This window comes from Sminthopsis crassicaudata, chromosome 2 (genome assembly GCF_048593235.1).
Source record: "Sminthopsis crassicaudata isolate SCR6 chromosome 2, ASM4859323v1, whole genome shotgun sequence".
NCBI lineage: Eukaryota > Metazoa > Chordata > Mammalia > Dasyuromorphia > Dasyuridae > Sminthopsis > Sminthopsis crassicaudata.
The window spans coordinates 108,247,579-108,259,312 of NC_133618.1; the positions used below are offsets into that span (position 1 = coordinate 108,247,579).

Genomic DNA, 11,734 nt, shown 5'->3' on the forward strand with positions numbered 1-11,734 from the left:
CTTAAGGAACAAAAAGTCTAGTGGGAAAGACAACATGTAAACAACTATGTATAGACAAATATTTATAGGATAAAGTGAAAATAATCAACAGACAAAAGGCACTAGAGTTTAGAGGAATTAATTGAGAAAATATTTTTCCAGAAGGAAGGAGTTTAGTTGGGATATTAAAGAAACCAGGAAAACCAGGAGATAGAGGTCAGAAGGGAGAGAATTCTGGGCATGAGAGACAATCAGCAAAAACAAATGAATTTTGGAAAAGAAAGTCTTGTGCAAAGAATAGACAGAGGTCAGTCAGTATATCAAATCACAAAATAAATTGAAGAGAATAAGGCATAAGAAGATGGGAAAGGTAAGAAGGATACAAGTTATGAAGTGCTTTAAAAGTCAAACAGAGGGTTTAATATTTTATCCTGGAGGTAATAGAAAGTCATTGGAGTTTATTGAATAAGTGACATTGATGGTGACATTGTCAGGTTAATGCTTTAGGAAGTTCAACTTGATAGCAGATTGTAGCATAGACTGGAATGAGGAGAGATTTGAGGTAGGAAAATCAACCAAAGGCTGCAATAATCCAGGTATGGGATGATAAATACCTGTGATGGCTTTATCAGAGGAGGAAAAGATGTATATATGAAAGATGTGAAAGTGGAATCAACAGGACTTGTCAATGGATTGGATATGAAGAAAGAGGGAGCTAGAGAGAGATTGTGAGACTAGATGACAAGGTAAATGGTGTTACCTTTGACAATAATAGTTCAGTTTTTGAACATAATGAATCCAAGACATTTATAGCACACATAGTTCAAGATATCTAAGAGGCAATTGGAAATGCTAGATTAGACATTAGAACAATGATGAAATATACTCATAAGGAGAAGTAAGCCCAATGAGTCTTAAGTATAGGAATTTCTAAATCAATGATCTTTCCTCAATTTCTCAGGTAATAAATTAATCTCTAAGATATAGTATCCTCCTTCCAGATTTTCTAGAACCAATTGGGCCAACCTTAAACTCATTAGGACTGGCTAGTACACTGAAGGTTTCATAGGTAGCACCACTTTCAATTAGTGGCAATAAGTTGGCTTGAATATTCCTAATAAAAATTGTTTGGCAACGATTACAATTGGCAGATACTTATGGGTGTTAATTCTTCTATTCTAGCATCTGTATAGCTCTACTAACCCACTCAGTTTGTCCCAAACACTTAGTTGGAAAAGAATGTTCTTGTTGCTATTTCCGCCTTGTTGAACTCTTTGCAATCACATTTGGGGTTTTCTTGGCAAAGATGCTAAAGTGATTTGCCATTTCTTCTTCAGTTCATTTTACAGATGAGGAAACTGAAGCAAAGGGGGGTTATATGAGTTGCCCAGAGTCATACAACTAGTGTCTGAGATCAGATTTGTACTCAGATAGATGAGTCTTTCTGACTCTAGGCCCAGTACTCTATACACTATATCACCTACTTGTACCACTTGTGGAGTATTCTTATTGGTAAAAGACACCGATCAATCTTGTAGCCACTCTGGTAGCAGCTAAATGATAAAAGCTGCATCATAGTGAACAGAGTGACATAGTATATCTGAACTTTGCCCCATCTCCCTTTGCTAAGTTACTCAGTCAGCAGGTTTGATGAAAAAGATAGATCTTATTTAGTAATCCTGAAAGTATATTTGCGTCCCTGGTAAATCAAAATCCCCAAAGTGGTGCTATGAATCTTGGATAGGAAATAGAAATTGAGTGGAATGTCAAAGGATTGGAACAATTGCAATGCCAAGTTCTGTTGTCTTCCAGAAACAAGACAGAGACAAAAGTAGTGGTCTAAGTGCTTCTAGGTAGTCTGAATCTATATAAGGGCTTCTGAAATTCCTCTGTGTTTTTTGTATTCGAATAAAGAAAGTAAAATTAAGACTGTCTCTCTGTGATGTTTATATTACTTCCTTAATTGCCTTCATAAGAGTTGTAGATCAATCACATGTTTTTGAGAAAATCTAGATCCAAATTGTGCTATAAGTATATTAGAATATTTTCTTCAGCTAATACCAGGTAGAGGAAACTAGATCTAAGAGATCATGGATTTAAGAATGCTACTGTCTGTGGTTAAATTTGGCCCATTTAAGCCTGGAGTCTTGGGGGACTCTTTGCCTTGGTTATATTTATACATTCTTTTCAATATTCCTATTTAAATTATTTTTGTATTTGTCTTTGACTTCCGGCTAAGATGGCGGCGTGGAGGCAGACAGCTGCTTGAGCTCCTCGCTTTCTCTCAGAACTTACTTCATGACAAGCCTCTGACTTAATGCTTGACCCAGAAAGAAATCCACAAATTATCACCAAGAGAAGACATCCTTGAAAGTCGCCAGAAAAGGTCTGTGTTTGTTCGGGGGAGGGTCAATCAGACTGGGCGCAGACTGAGGGCAGACAGCCAGAGCAAGACAGGCAGCTCACACAGCTCAGACCGGAGGGGGAGGGGAGTGATCTCTGCAGTTTCTGCGAAAGGGCTTTTGCCCCAGTGTGGATGCTCCGTCTTGGCAGCAAGCCAGGAGCCACGGAGAGGGTGTAAACACCGGAGGTGAAGATTAAAACCCCAGAAAGCCAGCGTCTCTCAGAGCCCGGCCACCCCCAACCCCCACCTGGACTGACTCGGTGCGTTCTCGGAGCCTCAGAGCGCAGACTCAGTACAGTCATTGCTGTTCTGTTAGTGGCTCTCTGCTGCCCTATCCCCAGTCTGTAGAGGAAGCCCATTAATAACATCCAGCCCTATCCCCCGCAAAACAGACCAATTGCTTCTCTTGTCAGTTTGTTTTCTTTGATTCTGACAAAATGAATAAAAAATTCAAAAGGGCTCTAACCATTGACAGCTTTTGTGTGGAGAGGGAGCAGACTTCAAATGCTGAGGAGACTAGGAACAGAATGTCCCCAGATGTATCCCCTGGGAGGGATATAAGCTGCTCCTCAATACAAAAGAACCTCATAGAGGAAATAAAAAATGCTCTCACAAGAGAGCTGGAAGAGAAATGGGAAAAGGAAAGGGAAGCTTGGCAAGAGAGCCTGGAGAAGTCATCCCATGCATTCAAAGACAGAATGGATAAAGAAATCAAATCATTGAGAAACAAGATTAGTGAGCTGGAAAAGGTAAACAACTCCAAGGAAAACAGGATTAGTGAGCTGGAAAAAGAAATCAGCTCTCTAAAAAATAAAATGGATAAAATGGAAAAAAATTCCATAGAAGATAAAAACTCAATTGGACAATTACAAAGAGATATAAAAAAAGTGAGTGAAGAAAATACATCATTGAAAATTAGACTGGAACAAGTAGAAATGAATGACTCAAGGAGAAACCAAGAGGGAGTCAAGCAAAACCAGAGAAATGAAACAATTGAAAAGACTGTCAAGTACCTTACCAGAAAGACAACAGACCTGGAAAACAGATCCAGGAGAGACAATTTGAGAATAATCGGACTCCCTGAAAAATGGGAGGAAAAAAAGAGCTTGGACACCATTTTCGAGGAAATTATCAAAGAGAACTGCCCAGACGTTTTGGAAACAGAGGGTAAAATAGACATTGAGAAAATTCATCGATCACCTACTGAAAGGAACCCTAAAATCAAAACGCCAAGAAATATAGTGGCCAAGTTCAAGAACCATCAGACAAAGAAAAAGATATTGGAAGCTGCTAGAAAAAAACAATTCAGATATGGAGGATCCACAATAAGGATAACACAGGATCTAGCAGCGTCCACATTAAAAGAACGCAGGGCCTGGAACATGATATTCCGAAAGGCTAAGGAACTTGGTATGCAGCCAAGAATAACTTACCCAGCAAGAATGAGCATCGTTTTCCAGGGAAGAAGATGGACATTTAACGAAATAAATGAATTCCATCTATTTTTGATGAAAAAACCAGACCTACATAAGAGGTTTGATCTTCAAATACAGAACTCAAGAGACTTCTAAAAAAGGTAAAAAGAAATCTTGAGAACTATACTTCTGTCAAAAAAATATGTAAAGAACATATGTACAATTTGTCTTAGAAAATAGAGGTGGAAAGGAGATTATATCATAAAAAAGTACAAAGTGGTGGTACTACATCTCATGAAGAGGCAAAGGTAACCTATTATATCTGAGAGAAAGAAAGGAGGGAGATGAACATAGCGTGTATCAATAGACATATTCGATTTATGGTGAAACTTCTTCCACTTCATTGAAAAGTGAAAGGGAAGGAGTAAGCTAAGGGGAAGGGAATACAGTAATTTCGAGGAAAAGGGGTAAAATAAGGGGAGGATCTTTAAGGTGGGGGAGGGATCCTAAAAAGGGAGGGCTGTAAAAAGCAAGTGGTGTTTACCAGTTTAATACTGGATAGGAGGGTAAAAGGGAAGGAAAGGGGAAAAGCATAAGCAGGGGTTAATAGGATGGCAAGCAATATAGAATTAGTCCTTCTAACCATAAATGTGAATGGGGCAAACTGCCTCATAAAGAGGAAGCAGTTAGCAGACTGGATTAAAAGTCAGAATCCTACTATATGTTGTTTACAGGAAACACACCTGAAACAGGATGAGACATTCAAACTAAAAGTAAAAGGGTGGAGCAGAATCTATTATGCTTCAGGCAAAACCAAAAAAGCAGGAGTAGCCATCCTCATCTCAGATCAAGCAAAAACAAAAATTGATCTAATTAAAAGAGATAAGGAAGGGCATTATATCCTGCTAAAGGGAAGCATCAATAGTGAAGCAGTATCAATATTAAACATGTATGCACCAAGTGGTGCAGCATCTAAATTCTTAAAAGAGAAATTAAGAGAGCTGCAAGAGGAAATAGATAGCAAAACTATAATAGCGGGAGATCTCAACCTTGCACTCTCAGAATTAGATAAATCAAACCACAAAATAAATAAGAAAGAAGTCAAAGAGGTAAATAGAATACTAGAAAAGTTTGATATGATAGATCTTTGGCGAAAGCTAAATGGAGACAGAAAGGAATATACTTTCTTCTCAGCAGTTCATGGAACCTATACAAAAATTGATCATATACTAGGGCATAAAAACCTCAAAATCAAATGCAGTAAGGCAGAAATAGTAAATGCATCCTTTTCAGACCATAATGCAATCAAAATAACATTTAATAAAAAGCCAGGGGAAAATAGACCAAAAAATAATTGGAAACTAAATAATCTTATACTAAAGAATGATTGGGTAAAACAGCAAATCATAGACATAATTAATAACTTCACCCAAGAAAATGACAATAATGAGACATCATACCAAAATGTGTGGGATACAGCCAAAGCAGTAATTAGGGGAAGTTTTATATCTCTACAGGCCTACCTGCATAAAATAGAGAAAGAGAGGGCCAACGAATTGGGTTTACAACTAAAATTGCTAGAAAAGGAACAAATTAAAAACCCCCAGACAAACACAAAACTTGAAATTCAAAAAATAAAAGGTGAGATTAATAAAATTGAAAGTAAAAAAACTATTGAATTAATTAATAAAACTAAGAGTTGGTTTTATGAAAAAACCAACAAAATAGACAAACCCTTAGTAAACCTGATTAAAAAAAGGAAAGAGAAAAAGCAAATTGATAGTCTTGAAAATGAAAAGGGTGAACTCACCACTAATGAAGAGGAAATTAGAACAATAGTTAGGAGCTACTTTGCTCAACTTTATGCCGATAAATTCGATAACTTAAATGAAATGGAAGAATACCTTCAAAAATATAGCTTACCCAGATTAACAGAGGAAGAAGTAAGTAGTCTAAATAGTCCCATCTCAGAAAAAGAAATAGACCAAGCTATTAACCAACTTCCTAAGAAAAAGTCCCCAGGACCAGATGGATTTACAGGTGAATTCTACCAAACATTTAAAGAACAACTAACTCCAATGCTATGTAAACTATTTGAAAAAATAGGGATTGAAGGAGTCCTACCAAATTCCTTCTATGACACAGACATGGTACTGATACCTAAACCAGGTAGATCGAAAACTGAGAAAGAAAACTATAGACCAATTTCCTTAATGAATATTGACGCTAAAATCTTAAATAAGATATTAGCAAATAGACTTCAGAAAATCATCCCCAGGATAATACACTATGACCAAGTGGGCTTTATACCAGGAATGCAGGGCTGGTTTAATATTAGGAAAACTATTAGTATAATTGACCATATTAATAATCAAATTAATAAAAACCATATGATCATCTCAATAGATGCAGAAAAGGCATTTGATAAAATCCAACATCCATTCCTACTAAAAACGCTTGAGAGTATAGGAATAAATGGACTATTCCTTAAAATAATAAGGAGCATATATTTAAAACCTTCAGTAAACATCATATGTAATGGTGATAAACTAGAACCTTTCCCTGTAAGATCAGGAGTGAAACAAGGTTGCCCACTATCACCATTACTATTCAATATAGTACTAGAAACTCTAGCCTTGGCAATAAGAGCCGAGAAAGAGATCCAAGGAATTAGAGTAGGAAATGAAGAAATCAAATTGTCACTTTTCGCAGATGACATGATGGTATACTTAGAGAACCCCAAAGACTCTGCTAAAAAGCTATTAGAAATAATTCAGAATTTTAGCAAAGTCGCAGGATACAAAATAAATCCACATAAATCCTCAGGATTTTTATACATTACCAACACAATCCAACAGCAAGAGATACAAAGAGAAATTCCATTCAAAATAACAGTCGATAGTATCAAATATTTGGGAATATATCTACCAAAGGAGAGTCAGGAATTATATGAGCAAAATTACAAAACACTTGCCACAAAAATAAAGTCAGATTTAAATAATTGGAAAGACATTCAATGTTCTTGGATAGGCCGAGCGAATATAATAAAGATGACAATACTCCCCAAACTAATCTATTTATTTAGTGCTATACCAATCAGACTCCCAAGAAACTATTTTAATGACCTAGAAAAAATAACAACAAAATTCATATGGAAGAATAAAAGGTCGAGAATTGCAAGGGAACTAATGAAAAAAAAGTCAGAGGAAGGTGGTCTAAGTGTACCTGATTTAAAGCTATATTATAAAGCAACAGTCACCAAAACCATTTGGTATTGTATTTGTCTTTGAATTATCTTCCCTCAACCAAACACTTAGTGTGTTACAGTTACTTAATTAAATAAATTCTTTTTGAATGAATAAATGAATCAGAATGGAAGCATCAAACTCCAGTTACTTAGAATTTCCCTATATCAGTAAAGGTTTCCCCATTTTATAAAATGTATCTCCTAAGTCCACTTATGAGATAGTATATATTAGATAGGATTCTTCCAGAGAACATTAAAATAAATTTACCTCATTCTAGAGAGAAAAAGAATAGTCACTGCTATAATGTAGATGCTAATTATATGGTATCATGGACATTTGCCTCTCCTGCAGATCATTTTAGAGGTTTTCCCTATTGTTGCACTTATTGATACAAAGTCCATTTTGAGCTGTAGGTTTAATTTTTTAGGATTGGATTGTTGAATTCTTTCAAGTTTACCTAGATTTGTCTTCTATAATAGACCTCCTCTCCACCAATCTTAGAGGTCAGGCTTTTTTAGCTGGGTAAGACCTATCATAGTTGATCTTCCATTGGCTTAGTCTTTGAGAACCTAGGTTCATTTCCCTTTGAAGAATCCAGAGAAGGAACTTCCTTCATAGAGAAATCCTTCATTAAAAAACAAAACAAAACAAAACTTAATTATTTCCACTTTCTTGATTCTACAAATAGATCCCCCAAATTCCTTCACTTTAATGGATTTAGAGCATAAACCTTGTTTGCCATTATCTCTTGAGGCATAAGTTCCTTCATAAGATCATTTTTTCAGCAGCCCCTTTCTTTCTTTCATAGGGGCTAGTGACTAGGAATGTACACAAATTTTAAACTGTTTTGTTAGAGTGTGAAAGATATTTACTATTTGGTGCCCAATTTATTTCAGATGATGTCCAGCATTTTATTAATTTGTATATACTCTATAAATAACATTTTATAACTTTCTGAATATTTTTACAAATAACATGTCATTTGTTCTTTATAATAACCTTAAGAAATAAGTATGGCTCTATCCCTGTTTTGTAGATGAGACAAATGATGCGGAAAGAAATTTCTAAAAGCTACCCAGGTGTGAGATTTGGAACAGAATTTGACCTACCATTTTTTCTACTTTGGTCCAGTCTAAAGAAAATATTCTACCCAGAGATTCTTCATGTGAGTCTGTGAACTTGTATTTTATGTTGATAATTAAATTTCAATACAATCAATTGCCTTTGTAATATTATGTATTTTAGTTTATTCATTTAAAAACATTATTCTGAGTAGAAATACATAAACTTCATTAGACTGTCAAAGGAGTTTATAATACAAAAATGTTTAAGAATCATTGCTGTAAAGTGACTCTTATGCCTATTTCCTACATTTGGAGCCTGTTATCCTACATGTGGAGGTAAATTAATTTTTCCTAAATGAATCACCTTATACTATTTTCCATATTGACACTCACCTACTACCCTTGGATACTTTCATAAAGTGATATAGAGGTTCAATGATATGTATCGAGCTTTTCTTACTCCAAATTATCCCTGTCAGCTTGATATTTCAATATTCAGAATATTTTTTATCTTTTGTGAAATTCAAGATTTCATTGCTTGCTCCTTTCCTGGTGTGTTTATAATATTTTTAATGAAAAAAGTGGTGATTATTCTTTTAACTTTAGCAGGTAAGTTCTATTTTTCATGATGTATACTATATTGGGTTAACTATATAGCTACTAGTCTATAAAGTGTGTCCTAAAAGTCATAGTTCAGCTTTAAGTTATTAAAGCGTATTGCAAACTTAAAAGTTTAATAGCTAAAGGCTATTAACAATATTAAAAATAAGTGAGAATTGATTTTTAAAAGATCCTACTATCAATTTCTCCCAAATCTCTCTTAATTCATATTTATATTGGCCAACCAATATTGAAGATGACTTGAAGGAGCTAATATTAAGACTGAAGAAGAGAAAACTTGGATGAAAGTGAGAAGAGGCTCATGACAGCTTTCCTAAACCTCTGAAAGTTTGTGTGTATAACTACAACAATCCTATTTATAGGGTCTTCCCTTACCCTTAATCTAACTCACATTGACTCAATCACCTTTATAATAAAAACATTACTCCTTACAATAGCTTTTCTGTGAGTACGAGCCTCGTACCCACGATTTCGTTACGACCAGCTCATGCACCTTCTATGAAAAAACTTTCTTCCACTTACACTAGCACTCTGCCTATGGTATATCTCTCTACCCATTGCCTTATCATGCATCCCACCACAACTATAAACAGAAATATGTCTGATAAAAGAATTATCTTGATAGGATAAAAAATAGAGGTGTAAGCCCTCTTATTTCTAGAATGATAGGAGTCGAACCTATATTAAAGAACTCAAAACCCTTTGTGCTCCCATTACACCACATCCTAGTAAGGTCAGCTAAATAAGAAGCCATGAGAAGAAATGTTAGGGGGAATTTTCAGTTTATCACAAGGGGAATAATTCCTAATCATTATAGCTATCTAAAAGGTGAATGAACTGCCAGTTTAGGCATAGTGAATTCTCCATTACTAAAGGTTCTTAAGTGGGAGGGCCAAGAAGTAAGTGTTAAAACCTCACACAGATTATACAAGATAACTTAAAAGAGCATTTCCCACTCTGATTTTCTATAATTCTAAGTGGGTCATCTCAAATCAGATGCAGAGGATGCCATAATTATTGCTGCTTGTATAATTATTTGGAAACAACATGATGTAGGAATATAAACAAGAATGACTTTGGACTTAGAGTAGACTGAAGTTTGAATTCTACCTCTGATAATCACTAACAATGTCATCATAGGGCTTTCCTCTATACTCTCTGAGAGCTTTAATTTCCTTATCTATAAATTGGGAATAACATTTTCAAGTTGTTGAAGTTTAAAAACCTCAGAATTTTTGGGTACCCTGTAATGCATATGTAGCATATTATAAATGTTTGAAAAAATTCCATCTGTTATTAATATTATCATAACTTCTATAAAATATAAAAACCACTGTGAGTTGTTTTTCAAGGAGAGAAAAGAATGAGTGTAGCTTGAGGACCAATTGGGTGACAAAACAATTTAAACATGATGTTAGGAAAAAAAACAAAAATGCTCAAATTTCCTAACAAATACAGCTGTAGTAAAGTGGAATGAAATATTTCCGAAGGGTGTGGGTTCTCTATAGTGGAGATTTTTAAGCAGAAATTTTAAGCAGAAGTTCTAAAATCCTCTGATTTTGCTACATAATACTGTAGCCACAGGCTAGACAGTACTATACATAATATAGTAGTAGTTTAAGATAAACACTCAGATTGGGATATATAATAGCATATTAAGTACATTCATCAATTTTTTAAAAAATCATTCAATTAGGACAGCTAGGAAATTTCGACTTAACTGTCAAGGATGCTAGATGAGAATAAGGAAATAAAAAGTTGACCACTGATAACCTGATATTTTCCAAAATCTTAACAATTTTGAACCACTATTTCCACTCATGTTTTTGAAAGTAAAAAAAAAATAGTAAAAGAAAATAAACTGCATTGTTCTCTTATTCTCCTGTTTCTATTCACTTCTCCAGTATAAGCTGGAAACTTCTTCTATCCATGTCACCCAGATTTCTTTTAAAGGATCTATGATATAATGAAATCTGGAGAATGTTGTGTCAAATTTAGTGCTCTTCTACATGAGGAAGAATAAAGGATTAATCTGATATAAACTCTCTTGTCCATCTTGCTCCAGTTCTCAAAAGTTTCCACATTTTCACACATTCTTTCTCTCTCTTTTTTTATTCATATAGCCACTGTGTTTGGACAGGCCTTCATCACTTTTCATCTGGATTAGTAGAGTAGTCATCCAAACAGTGTCCCTGCCCCAAGTCTTTCCTGATTTTAGTCCATTCTCTACCCAGCTGTCAAAATTATTTTCCTTAAATACTGGTTTGGCCAAATTATCCTCTTACTTCACAAATTCTAATGATTCCCTATTACTACTAGAATCAAGTAGACAATATTCTATTTGGCATTTAAGGTCTCTTAAAACTTTACCTTTATTTATTACCCTTCTTTTCCAGCAATTAAAAAAAAATTTCCCCAAACTTTGATTCAATTTTACTGGCCACTTCCTGTTTCTTGCAAAAAGCAACTATGTGATTTTTCATTGAATGTCCATTACTCCTGAAATATCCCCTGTCCTCCCCTTTATCCCTTAGTCTAACACTCAGCCCATTAACCTGTCTGCATGTGGGCTTCCCTATTTCTTTTAGGTGTTAATTCCTTCCCTTTGAGATTACTACACACACACACACACACACACACACACACACACACACACACACACACACATATACACACACATACAGAGAGAAACAACACACATATACACAATCTTTTGCTTATGCTAATTTTGGCTTAATAATTAACACCAAGAAAACACAGATCCCCCATCAGCCAGCACCTTACTATCCATATATGGAACTCTCAATTACAGCCAATAGAGAAGTTTTGGATGCTTTGGATCAGTTTACTTACTTTGGCAGTATACTACCAAAGTCCTCATTGATAATGAGGTTTATATATGCATTGCCAGAGCTAGCTCAATATTTAGGATTCTATGAAGGAAAATGGAGAAAAGGAGAGATATTAGACTATCAAACCAAAAATATACAGAGCTATAGTGCT

The 11,734-nt window shown here is 35.0% G+C and overlaps 1 long non-coding RNA gene across 6 annotated transcripts in view; it reads left to right on the forward strand.

Moving 5' to 3' along the window:
- Positions 1 to 11,734, forward strand: part of LOC141554735 (uncharacterized) — a 983,981-nt gene that overhangs the window by 802,150 nt on the left and 170,097 nt on the right. For 5 of the 6 annotated variants that reach the window (XR_012485934.1, XR_012485933.1, XR_012485929.1 and 2 more), the window contains one exon: positions 8,083 to 8,211. The exons of the other annotated variant lie outside the window; for it this stretch is intronic. This is a non-coding gene — a long non-coding RNA (uncharacterized LOC141554735). The remainder of the gene's footprint in view (positions 1 to 8,082; positions 8,212 to 11,734) is intronic. 6 annotated transcript variants of the gene reach the window in all.